The following is a 15738-nucleotide window of genomic DNA, read 5'->3' on the forward strand; positions in this document are numbered from 1 at the left end:
CAGAAACACATTCAAACACACAAATACACGCAAACATGCAGCGACTACAGCAGTTCTAGCAGTACTCAGGATGTCAAAGCTGAATATCATTATCAGTGGTTAATCACCCACATCCTTTGAGATAGCAATCTGATTGCACACCTCCCTCCTTATTTATCTTGGCCAAGAACAAGACGTGCCGAAATTTGGCACTCGTCATGGCCTTGAACTTGAGTTTAGGCCTGGACGGTATTCAGTCCTCTCCACTTTCCTGTCCTACTAGAGGAAAAATCCACCCTCAAATACTCTCGCAACTTTATCATCAATCAGTAATGTTGACGGCATGCCAAGAGTGCTTTTGTGATGAAGCGTTGTAAATTACTCCTTGGTGCACCCGCTTTCCCTCAACCTGCACTTCTACGTACTTCAGTTATTGATTTCCTGAGTTTCCCCAAATGACCTTTACGCCCGTAACCATGCAGAGCAGGCATGAATTTGTTGCTTTACATGAAAGTGTGCGTACCAGAATGCAAACACCGTGAACGTGTGATCATTCAGTTGTAGATGATATGTGTGGGTGAAAACACTAATAGTGATAGCATGGCACATGTAGGAGGAAGGTTGTGTTCCATTTGAGAAAAAAAAGTGAGAGTGTGGAGAGAGAATATCTGTGGGTGCATCACTGAGTCAAAACACAACATTTCTTGTGGCAGCATTACTACTTTCTGTTAAAGTTATTCAGGAAATTGGTAGCTGTACCGCTTCTAGGATGGATTTCTCTCTTGATGATTTTGAATGTGTGTGTGTGTGCAAATAATGGCTCTAGAAAGAAGTGCTTGATTTTAATCCAGGGACACTAATCTTTTTCTGCGTTGTGAGCTGGAATCGTGATGATCACATCACATCACATCACATACAGCTTTGGCAAGTTATAGCTTTGGCAAATTAGCTGTGGGAATAACAAGAAAATAGCCTCATAAATGCAAGGTACACTGCCAGTAGCTGTTTTTCAAATGTGTTAAAATAATTTCAAGTGGATTTTGAAGGACCATACCAATTCACACTTTTGTTTTTTTTTTCCCCCAAAGTACGCAGTCATGTTTTAGAACTGCGACAAAGTTTTTCCTCCCTTTTATCCAACCATTGGTTTCCATTCATCCCACAATGATATGAAAATTAACTTTCAGAGACTTCAAACTTTCTTCAGTTTTCAAAGTTTCTCCAGTTTTCCATCGCTGTAGTAAAGTCGTCCACCTCAGTTTTCCTAAAAGCAGCAGCAACTGTTGTGTTTTGATGGCCTGAAACTGGGTGGAGTGAAACATCCCTCCGCCATAAAATAGTCCCCACAGGGAAGCATTTGCTTTACACAGCCAGTTATCAGTTTTGTGGTTTAGGGGTGGCAACGATTTTGAAGCTGCATAAGTAGAACATTATAAGGTGGATGTCTCAACCAAAAATGAATGTTTGAAATTCAAGGTTAATTTGATTATATGTTGTGAACTCTTTGGTATGCACACATGGTTTGCAAAAAGGTATTGTAAAGGTATTGTATTATTATTATCATCATTATTTTTTATCTTTTTCTGTGTGTGTGATTGTTTTTTGTCCTTATCTTATGTTTATTTTATTTTTTTATCTGTTGCCATGTTCTTTCTGATAATCTGAATAATACATTTTCAAAAAAAAAAAGAAAAGAAAACAAAAGAAAATATATATTATGAAATAAAATATCATATCTCCAAAAGAAAGAAAAGGGTGCTTATTGTTCTAATTGTATTTTCTTGCAACAGCCCATGTTGTGGAAGCATTTTGCTAAACACTCACCACGAGTACTGAGGGCCTCAGCGTCTTGCTAAAGGACACCATGACAGGACTCGGAATCTCTGAATATGTCAGGGCAAGTCATCAGGCGGGTCTGACTTGTCCGAGTCTTGCCGCAACGCCTCTATGACTAATGTCAAGAGACAGAGCAGAGGAGCAGTAAGCAATCGAAGAAAGATTTAGAAAAAAGAGTGCTCGAGGCATGGATTTTGAGTCATGGCATCAGACCTGTGCTGTACTCTTTGCTTTCCATGCTTGTATTGTTAGATGTTAGTTTTTAGATTCCCTCAGGAATTTACTGGGAATCCCCAGCAGTCATTTGCTATTGAGTTTATTGCTTATTCTTTCAGATCAGGAAGTTACTGAACACTTCAGTGAAGCGTCCACCGAGACCCTTTGAGAATCAACGTCATTATACACGCTGCTTGATATTTAAGTGAGACAAATGACCCTCTTTTTTGTTCTGGCTGGCTCTCTGACTTCCTGTTTACTACTATCTCAACCTTTAAGCCCAAGCGCGATTGATGGTGTGAAGATCCAGTGCAGCCAGTTCTTCACTTCTGTTTTGCACGCATTTGCATGCAACCTTGAATGCAAAACAAATCAAGCATAAACTTGATTTATTGTGTATTGTGAAATAAAATGTCATCTCTCCAAAAGGAAAAAAAAAAAAAAGGTAATTATTGTGTACTAATTGCACTTTCTCATCAACGCCATGTGGTAATGCATTTTGAAGAAGTGACAAAGGGGTGTTGGCTTGATTCTGACTCAGTCTTTTTGCAAGATTTGGACATAAATAAACCATATGAGTCAAAACAGTGCGCTCACCTTTTGTGCAGAGAGTTAATTTGAAAGCAATGAAGTGTCTCCTGCTCCTTGCTTTAATGGTATGTAAAGGGGTTAGCCCTCTATGTAACTGGACAGAACGTATTGACCAGTGAGCTCTAATGGTTCCTGGTACATTGAGAGGTTTGTAATATTACGTGACCATATGATAGGTTTGGCATGGATTCAAGCTACCAGACTAAAGTACATTCTCTCCCTCTAGACATTTCGAGAAGCCACACGCTCGATGATTCTCAGAATGAGGAACCCACCAGTGGGCCTGCTGATTGTATCATCCTGAGGTTTTTTGGGTTTATGTCCGTGTCACTGAGGGCAGTGAGCTGCAACATGGCTTGTTAATCATGAACTCACAAGTCCTTGTTCTTAAGAAATACCTCAGAAACATGATCTGTTCTTGACAAATAATAAAGAACACACCCGGACATCAAAGAAAGCTCCTTATAGAAATTTATCGAAAATTACAGTCTTTTGCTCATTGAACTGAAATGAAAGAATGAACATCTTACCAAGATCATAATTTCCCCTCCAGTCACTTCTTATAACAGTACCATGTCCTACATTTAAAACATTGATAATATTATATCAGAATTCTTATGGCAAAAAAAAGCCAGAATGAAATACAAGAAAATTTTGAAACATACATTTTGGGATGAAACATTTTGAAAATATTGGCAAAATATTCAAAAAGAGATTAGGCTGATTCTGGACATTAATCTGCCTTTACATGCAGCTGATATACTGTATAATATTTTACAGTATTTGGATTTGGATAAAAACCTGATTCACACACTCTCTTGCTTTTAGTTAGAACAAATGATGCAGTCTCTTGGTTGAAACCGCAACCCCAAACTGTGATGGGCAAACAGGGTTAAAAATGTGTACGTCACGGAGCAAATACCAGCTAAACTCCGGCTGAAAATGGAGGCTTTGGCAGGAAGATGGACGGCAGTCATATAGACTATATGTCAGAGATACGTAGCTGAAGTGAAACGCTCTCTTTAATTTAAGGCCCTTTGTTATATTTGATGTGTTGTCTCTGATTGCACTTTATATAACACCGTGTAAAATTCAAGTGCAAACGTCATGACATATCCTGGTTACATGTTTCTGAAACAAGTAAAAAAGAAAGAAAGAAAAAAGAAAGAAAAGAAGAGTCAGCAGTTGTAGATAGGGGGAGCTGTATTGTATTAATTTTTTCCTACATGTAGATGCTACAGTGAACACATTCCCACTGTAAATTGATATGCTAAACACACACACACACATACACACACACACACACACACACACACATATATATATATATGTATATATATATATATATATATATATATATATATATATATATATATATACACACACATACATACATACATATGTATAGGACATGCTACGATTCCACAGTTTAAAACATTTTAGGGACTTTGCAGAGGCTCTGACTCACTGGACAACTGAACTGAGTCATATGTTAATAATTCATTACTAAAGAAACCTCAAAACTATGCTATAACTGGAAGCCATCATTAACCTCAATTGTACCACCTAGTGACCAAAAACTACCACTGCTGCTTAGTGCACATGATATAGGTTGTTACCCTTTCTGTATGTTATCCAGGACAGTGGATCATCAGGCCTGTGACCGGAAATTAAAACATTTACTTGGATCATTCTTCGTGAAAAAAAATGTGCATTGTTGTGCTTGGTTAAAAGACAATGAAGATGTGCTCACAGAGCCACTTTAAAAAAATAATAATAATTTTGGGGTATAGTGGAGGGCTTCTGAGTCTTGGAAAAATAACAAAGCCAGCAGGTCTTACAGTATGAAGTGAATAGCACACATGAATAGGAATCAGAAAGGTCTAGCATGTGCCAGAGGATTTGGTAAGGATAGAGCGTGATCCAATTATACAGCCACAGCATCAGCTCTGGAGGTTATATTATCTGTTTTGGTGGGAAAAGATTACCAGCAAATGACATCAATCTCCAGAGACAGTCTTTTCCAAATACCTAAATAACTCGTAACTCACCCCTTATCCCATTCAGAGATTTAACAGTTTAAACAGTTTGTGGTATGCCTCTGTTTGGTTGATCACCATAGAAACAGCACATGCACACACACAGCAGTTCACAGGGTCTTTGGTGTGGAATTGACATTTTTTAATGTACACAAATAAAGAATCAACAGTCAAAGATCATAAGAATGACATTGGCAGGTCCTGTTTTAGTGTGGATTTACATTTTTTCTGCAATGTCAGAGACTATATGAGAGCATTAATAATATCAATGGCACCTCCAAATGGCAGCATGAGGTAGCTGTTTGAACTTGACTATGTAGAAAAAGTGGCCCAGTTTAGCTTTAATAAAGCAGAAATATAACAAAAAGTGATCTTGATTGTCAGGGATGGAACATTTTTGTCTCTGCAGTCAGACTTTGTGATCCTGACTGATATGAGGGGTGTAGTTTTACATAAACATTTTATAGAGACTAACTTTATTATGGGTGCATTTACAGGGCTTAGGTTGATTTAACCCTCCTGTTATGTTCAAATTTTACTAACACCCCTTATGTTTGGGGTCAATTTGACCCCAGCAGTTTAAACCTCAACAAAATTATTATAATTAAAATTTTTACCAAAGTTTTTGTGTCAGGTACTTTAGGTTTCTTTGTTGACTACCTAAATAGTCCTTTAAATAAAACATAACTCCCCCCCACCCCCACTTATACATCCAGTATTCCTATTACGTGACTATGGAAAAATATGCAAATCACCATAAAATCTCACTGATTGACCTAAAATTGGAAAGAAATATATTTTTGGTGTTTTAATGGCTTAATAATATTTCTAAGAACAGATTTCTGTTATTTGTAACATTTGGAAAGAAAATCAATTTCTATTATCAAGGATAGTAACATGCCTTATGTTCGGGGTCAATTTGACCCCAGGAAAAAGAAACACAACTTCTGAGTGAGTAACCCAATGTAGGCCTGCAAATGGGTCACATCCAAGTCTTTCCAGCTGTCCCCATACACACACCTTCCCTCTAAGTTTGTCATCACAAGTATTTCCTTTCCAACTTATGGTGTTACAAAGAGCTCAAATGCTGATTTTATGTCTTGGACATGGCTGACAGCGTATCTGCTGGGGCCTGGAACCATTTTGATGACATTAGCAGCACTGAGTCTACCCTGTTGTTCATGTGGGGAGAGGGACCATGATACCTCTCCATTTTTGGAAGGTAACGTGTCTGCTGGTGGTTGAGAGACAACAGGAGGGTCAACACTGAGGGTTTCATTCTCATCAGAGGATGCCTCATAACCAGGGTCCTCCTCAACATGATCCTCTGTCTCAGACACATTCTCCTCTATGTTACTTCACTGTCAAAGAGCTGTGACAAAACCTCACTGGCAGAAAACCATTGCTTAGTGCTCATATTCAACTGAGAGAGAGCATAAAGTGAGATTACACAGAGCAACAAGAGAAATGATTTAGAAGGCTGCTGTGCAAGCATTTATATGTTTGCTCCTCCCCCATGTGGTGGGAACTATCCTCATGTCCTCATGGGAACCATATTTCCCCGCCCTCACAGCATGGGAAATATCGAAGTTCTTGTAGGTATTATGTTTTCCCCTCCCCAATATCTCCCCCCATATCCACCCATGTCAGTGGTTCCCGTACTACTTCAGGTATGGTTATGTTAGGTTAGGGCCCTAAAGCAGAGGGAACTTTTATGAAGAATATCAAATTGCATGTTATAGTGACCTCAGTATCATCAAAAAAACCAAAACAAATGTGTGTAAAATGGTGTTTTTACACCTAAAACAGTCTGGGGTCAAATTGACCCCAAACACCACCGATGCGTACAAAATGCGTACAGGACACTGAAAACATATCATCATGTGAATTTCATGATTACAAGATAGTATCCATTAAATTAGGAAAAGTCATAAAATATGAAGCAAAAAAAATGATGTTAAGCATTTATTTAGAGACGTTAAACATTGATTGGGGTCAAATTGACCCCAAACATAATAGGAGGGTTAATGCAGTTATATTTACCTTTGGTGGTTTGTAGATGCCAATGCTACCATGAAATAAAGCTAATTTCCATGTTAAAGCTGTAATACTGATTTATACTCCAAGATCAATATGGATGGGGGACATTTTAGGACACACAGCTCTCTTGACAAAAACAAGCAAAGCAATGGAGCGCGGACTTTTTCTTCCTATTTTCGCTGCAACAGAGAGCTTATAATCTACAAATGAATTATTATTTTTAAGGCCATTCCACAGCTTGATGAGTATAAACGTATTTGTGTTGCTTGAGAGATTAATTCATGAGTAGACCAAATATGGTCATCAAAACATATTTTGCATGCTTTGTAGTCAGTGAATGAGGAGGTTCTGAAGAGGTTATAACTCCACCCCCATTTTTTAGACCCAATTTTAGAGGGGGACAGGTGATCTTGAGGGGTTTTTTGGGTCGATACCACTTCTTACACAGATTTGGTGCAAGATTTGACAATTTTTGACCGCTTGAGAAATAATGAAACTGGTCAAATATCCTTCCAAAGTATCACATTAGGACACTGAGTCCTTGAGGAACACCATAGAAAGACTTATGCGGTGATTTGGCATCAAAAACTTTGGACATTTGTAAGACATTTCTGTAAGAATTGCATTTTTCACCGATTGAAGGGTTAGCATTCTGTTCTGGAAAACCAAACATCCTCTGAATGTCTAAGGTCTCTAGTTTGTGGATGTAAAGTTTCATGAGGCAGAGGTCACTATAGGTCAAATGACGTCAAGTTTAAAAAAATGGTCTCACTACAATGAAATGGTTATACGGGGGCTAACATCATCACACATGAATCAAATGTGGCTCATTGAATCCACAAGAGGCTCAGCTTTCTAGTCAAACCCAATTTATGCAACTCCAAAAGTGTTAAGGCCCCAACATGCACAAATGCACCATTATACAACAGGAGAAAAGAACACATGTGGACTGCATGCAAAAACATGCACTGTTTATGGCCCAAACTGCATGGGATTGGCAGGGGGAGACTCGTGGGTGCCCAGAGAATGTCAGAGGTCAAGGGAGCCCTTTTAAAATGACCAGATTTTCTCTCACCAAAATTTAGCCCAAAACTGGAACGCTGAGTAGCCCTAGTTCGACATACTTGACACCAATGGGTTCGTAAAGTCATCTAGTTTCATATAATACCAGTATCGTCGCTTCATTTTAGCTTTGAAACGGAGCCCCTTACAGCCTCTGACAGACAATACGTTAGCTGGTGTCCCTGTCAGAGTTGAAGAGGTCAACAAGCGCCAAATCTTCATGTTCATTGCATCGCTGTATTTCCAGATGAAGCCATTTTGTGGTAGCTCGGCGGACACGGTGTTTATAAAGAAAACTTAGTGCTAATAGCATTTACTTTGCCAGATATGCACAGAGTGATCTGAATGATTGGTCCAATCTGCTGTTGACTAATCTAATTGTGGTGTTTTAACCACTGCAGGCCATTGTCCCCCTAGTGCAAAATGAAGTATTCTTAGCAGCTAATGAGAATGTAATGTAAATTAATGAGATCAATAGCTGCAGAGAGGGAGGCAGCGGGGAATGGAGAAAGAGAAGCCTGAGAGAGAAAGAGAGGGGGAGAAAGAGAGTCAATTATTGGAGCCTTTATTGAGAAGGGCAGGCTTGTCCAATATGGATACATTACAGTAATTATAAAGCGGTTGTGGTTTAATCTAAGCAGAGTGCTCTGGGCTAATAAAAAAAAAAAACTGGAGAGGACGACTTAAGTGTTTCTCATGGAGACAAAGAGGAGAGGCACATACCAACCAACATAGACACCACATTTGCTTTACAAAGTAGAAACTCATTTTATTTCATTATCGCAAATTATTTTTCCATGTGTTGTTCGACTAACCCTTTACCCATTAACGTTTCCCTCTTCTGACATGAGGAAATGGCAGCTCTGCTTTACTTAACACCATAAGGCTGTTCAAACTGATTGTATATTCCACAATTAGCTTGCCCTCAGCATATTGTTATAGGGCTGCATTTTTTACTTGTTTTTTTTTTCCCTCAAAAAAGTGTTTTTTCATATTTATTTATTTTCATAGTATTTATTTTTGAGTGAGATTTTCCCCTGGCATTTTGGATTCAATGTGAACTGATTTTTTCTGACAGATTTATTGTTAAATTTGCGCTGTTTTTGTGCATAAGGCATTGGAGAAAGGTGTTTTAGCCTTTTTTTTTTTTTTTTTTTTTTAAACATCTTTAATTATTATTATTCAAGTGACACTGTTGCTGTGAATTATTACTATTCACTTTGCTTTACTTTCAGTTAATATATACTTTATCTCACTTCCGCATCGAACTCAAGTGTCTGTTTCACTTGTTCTCTGCTTCTCACCCTCTTTCTCTCTTTCAATCACATGACACACACACACACACACACACACTCACACACACTCGTTTAATTCCTATCACCAAGCAGTTACATGCCTGTCATCTGTGCCTGTTTCTCAATATCTCTTGGGAGCCATAAACATAAAAGCAAGATGGTAAATCAGCCTGAAACGTATGCTCGTGTCAGGCAGGTTGCCACTACACACGTCTAATGGGACTCTACATTCTCTTATGAAACAGCGCTGCGCAAAGCCACAGGAAAAAGAAGCACAGTAAGAGCACAATCAGGTCCTTAACTTTCTTCTTTTGGTATTTCCTCTAAACAACATCATGAAAAGAGAGCCCCCATCGCTGTGTGTCTGCATTAGCAATTTTCCTGACCTTACTTCAGTGCTGCGAGTGTGCAGTCATTTTTATCGCCAGTGGTCTTTGTGCAGAGGAGGCAGCCGGAGTCTGCTCTGCTCTTTCCGTGATGTTGAGGCTGCAGCGCTGTAGTCGACAGTAACGCAGCTTGTAAGGACAAAATCCCTCAAAGCTGCAGCTCTGCCTGTAACACACACACACTCTCTATCCTCTCTCTCTCTGTCTCTCTGTCTCTCTTGCATGCTTTCATACTCACTTGCATAGTGTGGGTATTTATGTGAATTTACATATGCGCAGGTATGCAACACCAGTGCAGGCACAAATGAATGTACAGTACCCACTGACGCACATACACACACACACAAACTGAAAGCTGACATGTCTGACAGTCCCATGGGAGCGCCTCTCAGGGGTGCAGCACATTAATGTGTGCAAAACAGCCCATTTCAGGGAAGCCTCGGGCTACCTGGGGAATTTTTTCGCGAGCTCTTTATAGCTTCATTTGGCAGCTGTTTTAAAATTAGATGGAAGTGGACCGTCAATGTCGCTGGGTTATTCAAACAGCTGAGTAAAGCTATTTTTGGTAGCCCAGCGCTTAAATAGACTACGGGACCCAGGTTCAAGTCCTGCGTTGGCAAGCTTCTGCCCCGCTGAGGTGTCCTTGTGCAGCTGACTCCCTAAAAAGCCCCGGGGTGCTGCTCCGTTGCTGACTCTGATCTTTGACCTTCCTAGATGGGGAAAAGTGAGTATGGGGATCAATAAGGTATCTCATTAGGATTATCATTCTGAAACCTGGCTCTTTAATGGCTCTTAGGTCATGCAAGTCTAAGTGCAAGAAGGTATGCTGCGCTAAGTCGGTGCATTAAAGGAACACTCCACTGTTTTTCAACCTTTTCTCCATGTATTTGTCATTTATGAGTAATTGGCCATACGTAGCACCACATTTGTAAAGCGGGGGATTCATTCTAAACTTGTCACATCGCATCACATGAGCACACAGACATGTATTCAGGCATACACACACAAAGGAAAACACACACACACTTATGGACATACATATACAGTATATACACAGGTTTGCACACACACTCACCCGCTCACACAAAGTTGTTTTCTTGTGTGTTGACACTGCACATAAATCGGTGCCTCCTAGGCATCGGTTCAACTCCTCGCTCCTACGCTTTCAGTGACACTTTGCTGTGAGTTACAGCGGCGTGCGCCGTATGCTCGTCCACATGTGACCCATTATCCTCACTAAACTTTCTGAAAAGGTATTAGGTGCATGACAGATGAGAGGATTTGAACAATCTCATCAATTTCCGTTCAACCCATTTCTCTCTTTCTGCCCCTCCATCTCTCCCCGTCACCCCACCAACCTTTTCATTCCTGAGTGCACTTGGCCACCCGGAGGGCAAGCTGCCTCCCTCTCTCCGGTCTCCAGACCTCCTCCTCTGTTTGCCCTGTTTCATTATCACTCCATCTCGTCTTGCGCTGCCATTTTCCCTCATTCCACTTGTGTGGCCGTCACTCTCAAAACTCAATCAACTCTTATTTCCTCTTTCTGTCATCCAGTTCTTTGCCCGCTCCACCTCCCTCCCTCCTCTCCCCTTCCTCTCTCTCGCTTTCTTTCTGTCACCCCATCTGACTTTAAAGCTCCAATAAGTTATTGCTCCAAGTAATTGCAGCATCGTGCCCCTTGTTGCAACACTTCAACGGAAGATTGGATTGCAAAGCGATTTAATGGATTGAAGATATTTTTGTCCCGTCTGAAATTGATTGTCTGCACGTTCGATACGAGGACCGGCAGCATGTGACAGCTTGACATGAGTTTTACTTGTAGTTTGAGGCTGTAAAAGGTTACAGTCGTAACGGAGTAAAGTCAGACCTGATGGTTTCACATATAGGCTCCCCACCAATGAGTCAAAAGCATCACAAGCACAGTGGGCATATACTCCTTATGCTCTCTTTCTTTCTTCCACTTCTCTTTATTAAAATCTTGTTTTTTCTTAATGCAAGTGAAAAAAAAAATCTGCCAGTGGGATCCCAATGCATTTTCACTTGTTTGAGGAATCATTCTAGAAACAAGTAGAACAAGAATAAACACTACAATAACAATAGGGCCCTTCTCCCTGGGAGGGCTCGGGCCCTAACTATGTTGAAGCAAGGGAGAATAAGGCAGGTCAGCCCACGAGGAACGATAAAATGACTCTACGACTTCATACTAATAATTCAAAAAATTATTCATGAAATGACTGCATCTGATTCAAGAAGGTTCTTAAAACAAGTTTATTAGCCTTGGAAACAAGTGGGATTATCTCGTTCCAGAATTTTCACAGATTTTTGGGATTCATGCATGAGCTCAGCAACCCAGTCGCCACAATAAAATGTTGCCATTTTACATTTCTGCAAACCAACAAATTCACTGAAATGTCATAAAATACATTGCATATCAACATTCAGACATGTCATGTGACTCTGCTGGCTAATGTTAGTTCTTTAGCTACTCTAGCCACTTTCATTTGCTTCATTGAATTTGTTAGCCACCAAAACTCATTTTTTCTTAAATACCCCTTGAAATCAAAATACATGTTTGAGTTTTTTTTTATCACATAATTTTGCAAATTTTCTTAAATGACTTGCTGTTGAACAGGACTTGGAGAGTTTATATTAAAAGGAAACCCCAAACAACTGTGTTAACCCAAAATTATGTTCAGTTTTAGTGCAGGCAGAGTTGGTTTGTGGTTCAGAAAGAGCTTGAAAGACGGTTACGCCAGTTGCTTCCTTTTTATTTTGGTTGGATGGTTGGATCTATCACAGTATTCAGAAAACTGAAAGTTGAAATAACCAGTTGGATGTTGAGACGAATACAAGTCAGAATATGATGTAAATGTAGTGTTAAACCCCCCAAAATGACACACACACACACACACACTCCACCACTTTAGATTCCTCTCCATCTCCATTTCCCTCACAGGTCTGTTCCCTCCCCCTCCTTTCTCGCCTCGAACCTCCTTCTCCCCACTTCCCTCTCTGCATCTCCATCCTTCCCCTTTCTGCCCAGCTTTCCCTCCCTCCTCCCCTCCTCTCTCCAACTTTCCTCTCTGTCCATTCCCTCGCTGCAATCTCTCCTCCTCCTCCTCCTCTGCTTTAACATCACACAATCCCCTCCTATCCCAATCCAGCACACCCTCCCTCCCTCCCTCCCTCTCCCTTTATCTCTCCCTCCCTCTCTCTTTCTCCCCTTCATCTCACCTCCAGCCAGCCTGAGCTCCTTCTTCCTCTTGGATCGCACCACCCGCTCTCTTCTACTCTCTCTCTCTTCTTTCTTTCTCTCTCACTGTCTCTGCTGTCTCTTTTCATCTTTGTTCCTGTCTTCTTTCATCTCTCTCTCCCTCTCTCTCTCTTTCTCTCTCTTCTCTCTCTTCTTCTTCTTTTACTCCTCTTCTCCTCAGCTGACAGAAGCTCTCAGGCTCCCGGTTGGTCTGCTCGCTCGCTCACCACTCTTCCTTCAGCCACTGAGGATCCAGAAGCACACGGGACGAACACTCACTCACTGGAGGTAAATGTGTGTGTGTGTGTGTGTGTGTGTGTGTGTATGTTTAGAGGTTTTACACCTTACTTGCCTCTACTGCAGCTTTGGAAAGTAGAAATGATGACCAGTGAGAAGATGAGAGAGAGAGAGAGAGAGAGACGGAGGGAGAGAGAGAAGTAAAAAGAAAGAGACTAAAGAGGTAGTGGAGAGAGCAAGCTGCTCTGCAGTGTGCAGGGGGCTGACATGAATGAGGGGAGAGCGAAAAAGGGGAGAAAGAGACAAACAGCGTGATGATGATGATGATGATGTGTCTGAGAAAAACTGAGAGAGAACAGAGAAAAAGAGACTAGTTTGCTGCACCGGGCACAATTGAAAGCAAAGAGAAAGAGAGAGAGAGAGAAACGAAAGGAAACGGGTACCAACAGAGAGAGAGCGATATAGGAAAAGTGACAGAGAGGCAGAAACACAGATATGATAAAAAAAGCAGAGATAAAAAATGACAGTGAGAGAGAAAGAGAGATAGAGAGATTTAATGTGAAAGAAAAAAAGGAGAGCGAGACAGAGAGAGAGAGAGGGAGAGAGAGTTGAGCAGAGAATGGGACGTCTCCCCGCTGTGGCAGCTGCATGCCTGCAGAACGCCTGCCTCTTCCTCTCCCGTAAAAATCCCATTCACAAACAGGAGCTGAAAACAGGCGATTGGTTCCCCTAGCGCTGTGTGTGTATGTGTGTGTGTGTGTGTGAAAGAAAGGGGGAGAGCGAGAGAGAGAGGGAGGGAGAAAGAGGGATGGGGGATAGAGCCCATTACATCCCTGTGCTGGTGGTGCTGAGGCTTTGGAGCCGAGCCTCATATTAAACTGCAGTGTGTGTGTATATATATATATATGTATGTATCTACACGGTGTATGTGCATATGTATGTGGGGCATGTGCACGCTTGTGTGTGTAATTGTGCCAGTGTCAATCAATTTCCCCTGAAGACAGCAGAGGTGAGAATGATGGGGAGGCAGTAGGTGATGTATGGTGACACACACAGTGGCGTCTTACTGCAGTTTAATTTATGGAGCTTTTCACCCCAAACGTCATGGTGACAGACAGAATGGGGAGGGAGGGGGTGTGGGGGGTGGGGGGGCGCAGACTGCGACGCAAGTGGCGATTTTGTGCCAGACTTCAAACTCAGTTTCTCACCCTCCCACCCCCAACTCCCCCCCCCTTTGTTGCGTCATTCAGTGCCATTCCAGATTGTCCTCCGCTCCCCCCCACCACCGACACCGCACACCGCACACCGCACCGCACCGCCCCGCCGCCGACCCTTCCCAGATTAACAGCTGTCCAAACAGTGGTGCTCTCCTGCCTCGCCAGCATCGGGCCAATTAGAAAGTGACATTTGTTTGGGGAGGGGGGGCGGGGCCGGGGAAGCTGCCGGTCCACTGGACCTGAAGGGCAGGGAGGTGATGAAGGGGAAAGAGAGCGGGGAGAGGAGAGGATGGAGGAAGGGAGGAACTTCAGATAGTTCCTCAATGGGGGGAGGAAAAGTAGAGGGAGATGGCAAAAAAAAAAAAAAAAGATAGATATCGCCCAGATTAGGCTGACATATGGTGAGAAGTCCAGGGATAATGAGTTGGCACGGAAATATAGGAGGAAAAATGGGCAGCACATTATAGAAAGAAAGGTGGAGAAAGTGTGTCGGAGATAAGGGGGAGGGGGTAGAAAGAGAGAGAGAGAGAGAGAGAGAAAGAGAGAGAGAGGATGGGATGGGGTTGAAAGACAGAGCGGGAAGTTTGGATCGAAAGACAGAGAGAGCCACGCCGGAGGATTGACAGAGATGCAGAGTGAGAGTGAGGCGGACGGAAAGAGACGAGCGGAAAGACAGAAACTGAAATCGGCCTGACTTGGGAGGAGAGCACGCTTCAGACGGCCATGACCGTTTAAAACACGACCTGCAATGGCCAATATACCTCTGTCATCAAACACACCTTCCTCTCTGCCCCTTCCATCACACACACACTCTCTCTCTCTCTCTTTCACACACACACACACTCACACACCCAATATTTCCCTATAAACTTTATCAGCACTTCCCCATTAGATATAAAGTCAGGAGTGATGCATGGCAGCATATCATCTCCCGATTTCATGGGAATCCGGTGATTTAACAGCCGCTGAGCTCCGTGGAGTGTGAAATACCCCGGTGGTCCGTTCCTGGAGGAGGAGACCTCAGAGTGTAGCAGCAAGAGGAATGAGTGTGTGTGTGTGTGTGTGAGAGAGAGAGAGAGTGAGAGAGAGACTGAGATTGTTTGAGACAGGGCAAGAGATGGAGAGAGATACAAATCAGAAAGGGAGAAAGAGAGACAGGTTTTTGTGTGAGAGAGAGAAAGGGGAAGAGAGAGCATGTGAAAAAGAGAGGGGGATGGCTACTAAAGAGAGAGAGAGAGATTGTGCTGTGTTTGTGATGGTGTGTGTGAAGTCAGGGGTGTGTAGTAGAAATGGGGGCGATCAGAGGAGCGTGGAGGAGTGGAGGAGTGGTATGGGAGAGATTTAGGACCTGTGTCATTGGGATTTGGGTGGATGGGCAAAGGGTGTGGGGGTTGGACTTAGGTACAGTACCATAACAGATTCTGAATGTGTGTGTGTGTGTGTGTGTGTGTTCATAGCATGCGGTCAAGATGGGCTGATTGCACGCTCTGATAAACTGCAGTTGATGTAAGAGTCGCATTATGCTGGTTCAAGGAGGCTCTTGTCAGTCGAAATGAAAAACTAACATGTGTGTGTGTGTGTCCATGT

General features: G+C 42.0%; 1 protein-coding gene across 1 annotated transcript in view; it reads left to right on the forward strand.

Annotated features, from left to right (window-relative positions):
• Positions 1–12789: 12789 nt before the first annotated feature.
• Positions 12790–15738, forward strand: part of pvalb6 (parvalbumin 6) — a 51380-nt gene continuing 48431 nt past the window's right edge. The window contains exon 1 of the mRNA XM_030058911.1: positions 12790–12985. The gene's annotated coding sequence lies outside the window, so the exon portion shown is untranslated. The remainder of the gene's footprint in view (positions 12986–15738) is intronic.

Source organism: Myripristis murdjan, chromosome 8, assembly GCF_902150065.1.
Source record: "Myripristis murdjan chromosome 8, fMyrMur1.1, whole genome shotgun sequence".
In the NCBI taxonomy this organism is placed as follows: domain Eukaryota; kingdom Metazoa; phylum Chordata; class Actinopteri; order Holocentriformes; family Holocentridae; genus Myripristis; species Myripristis murdjan.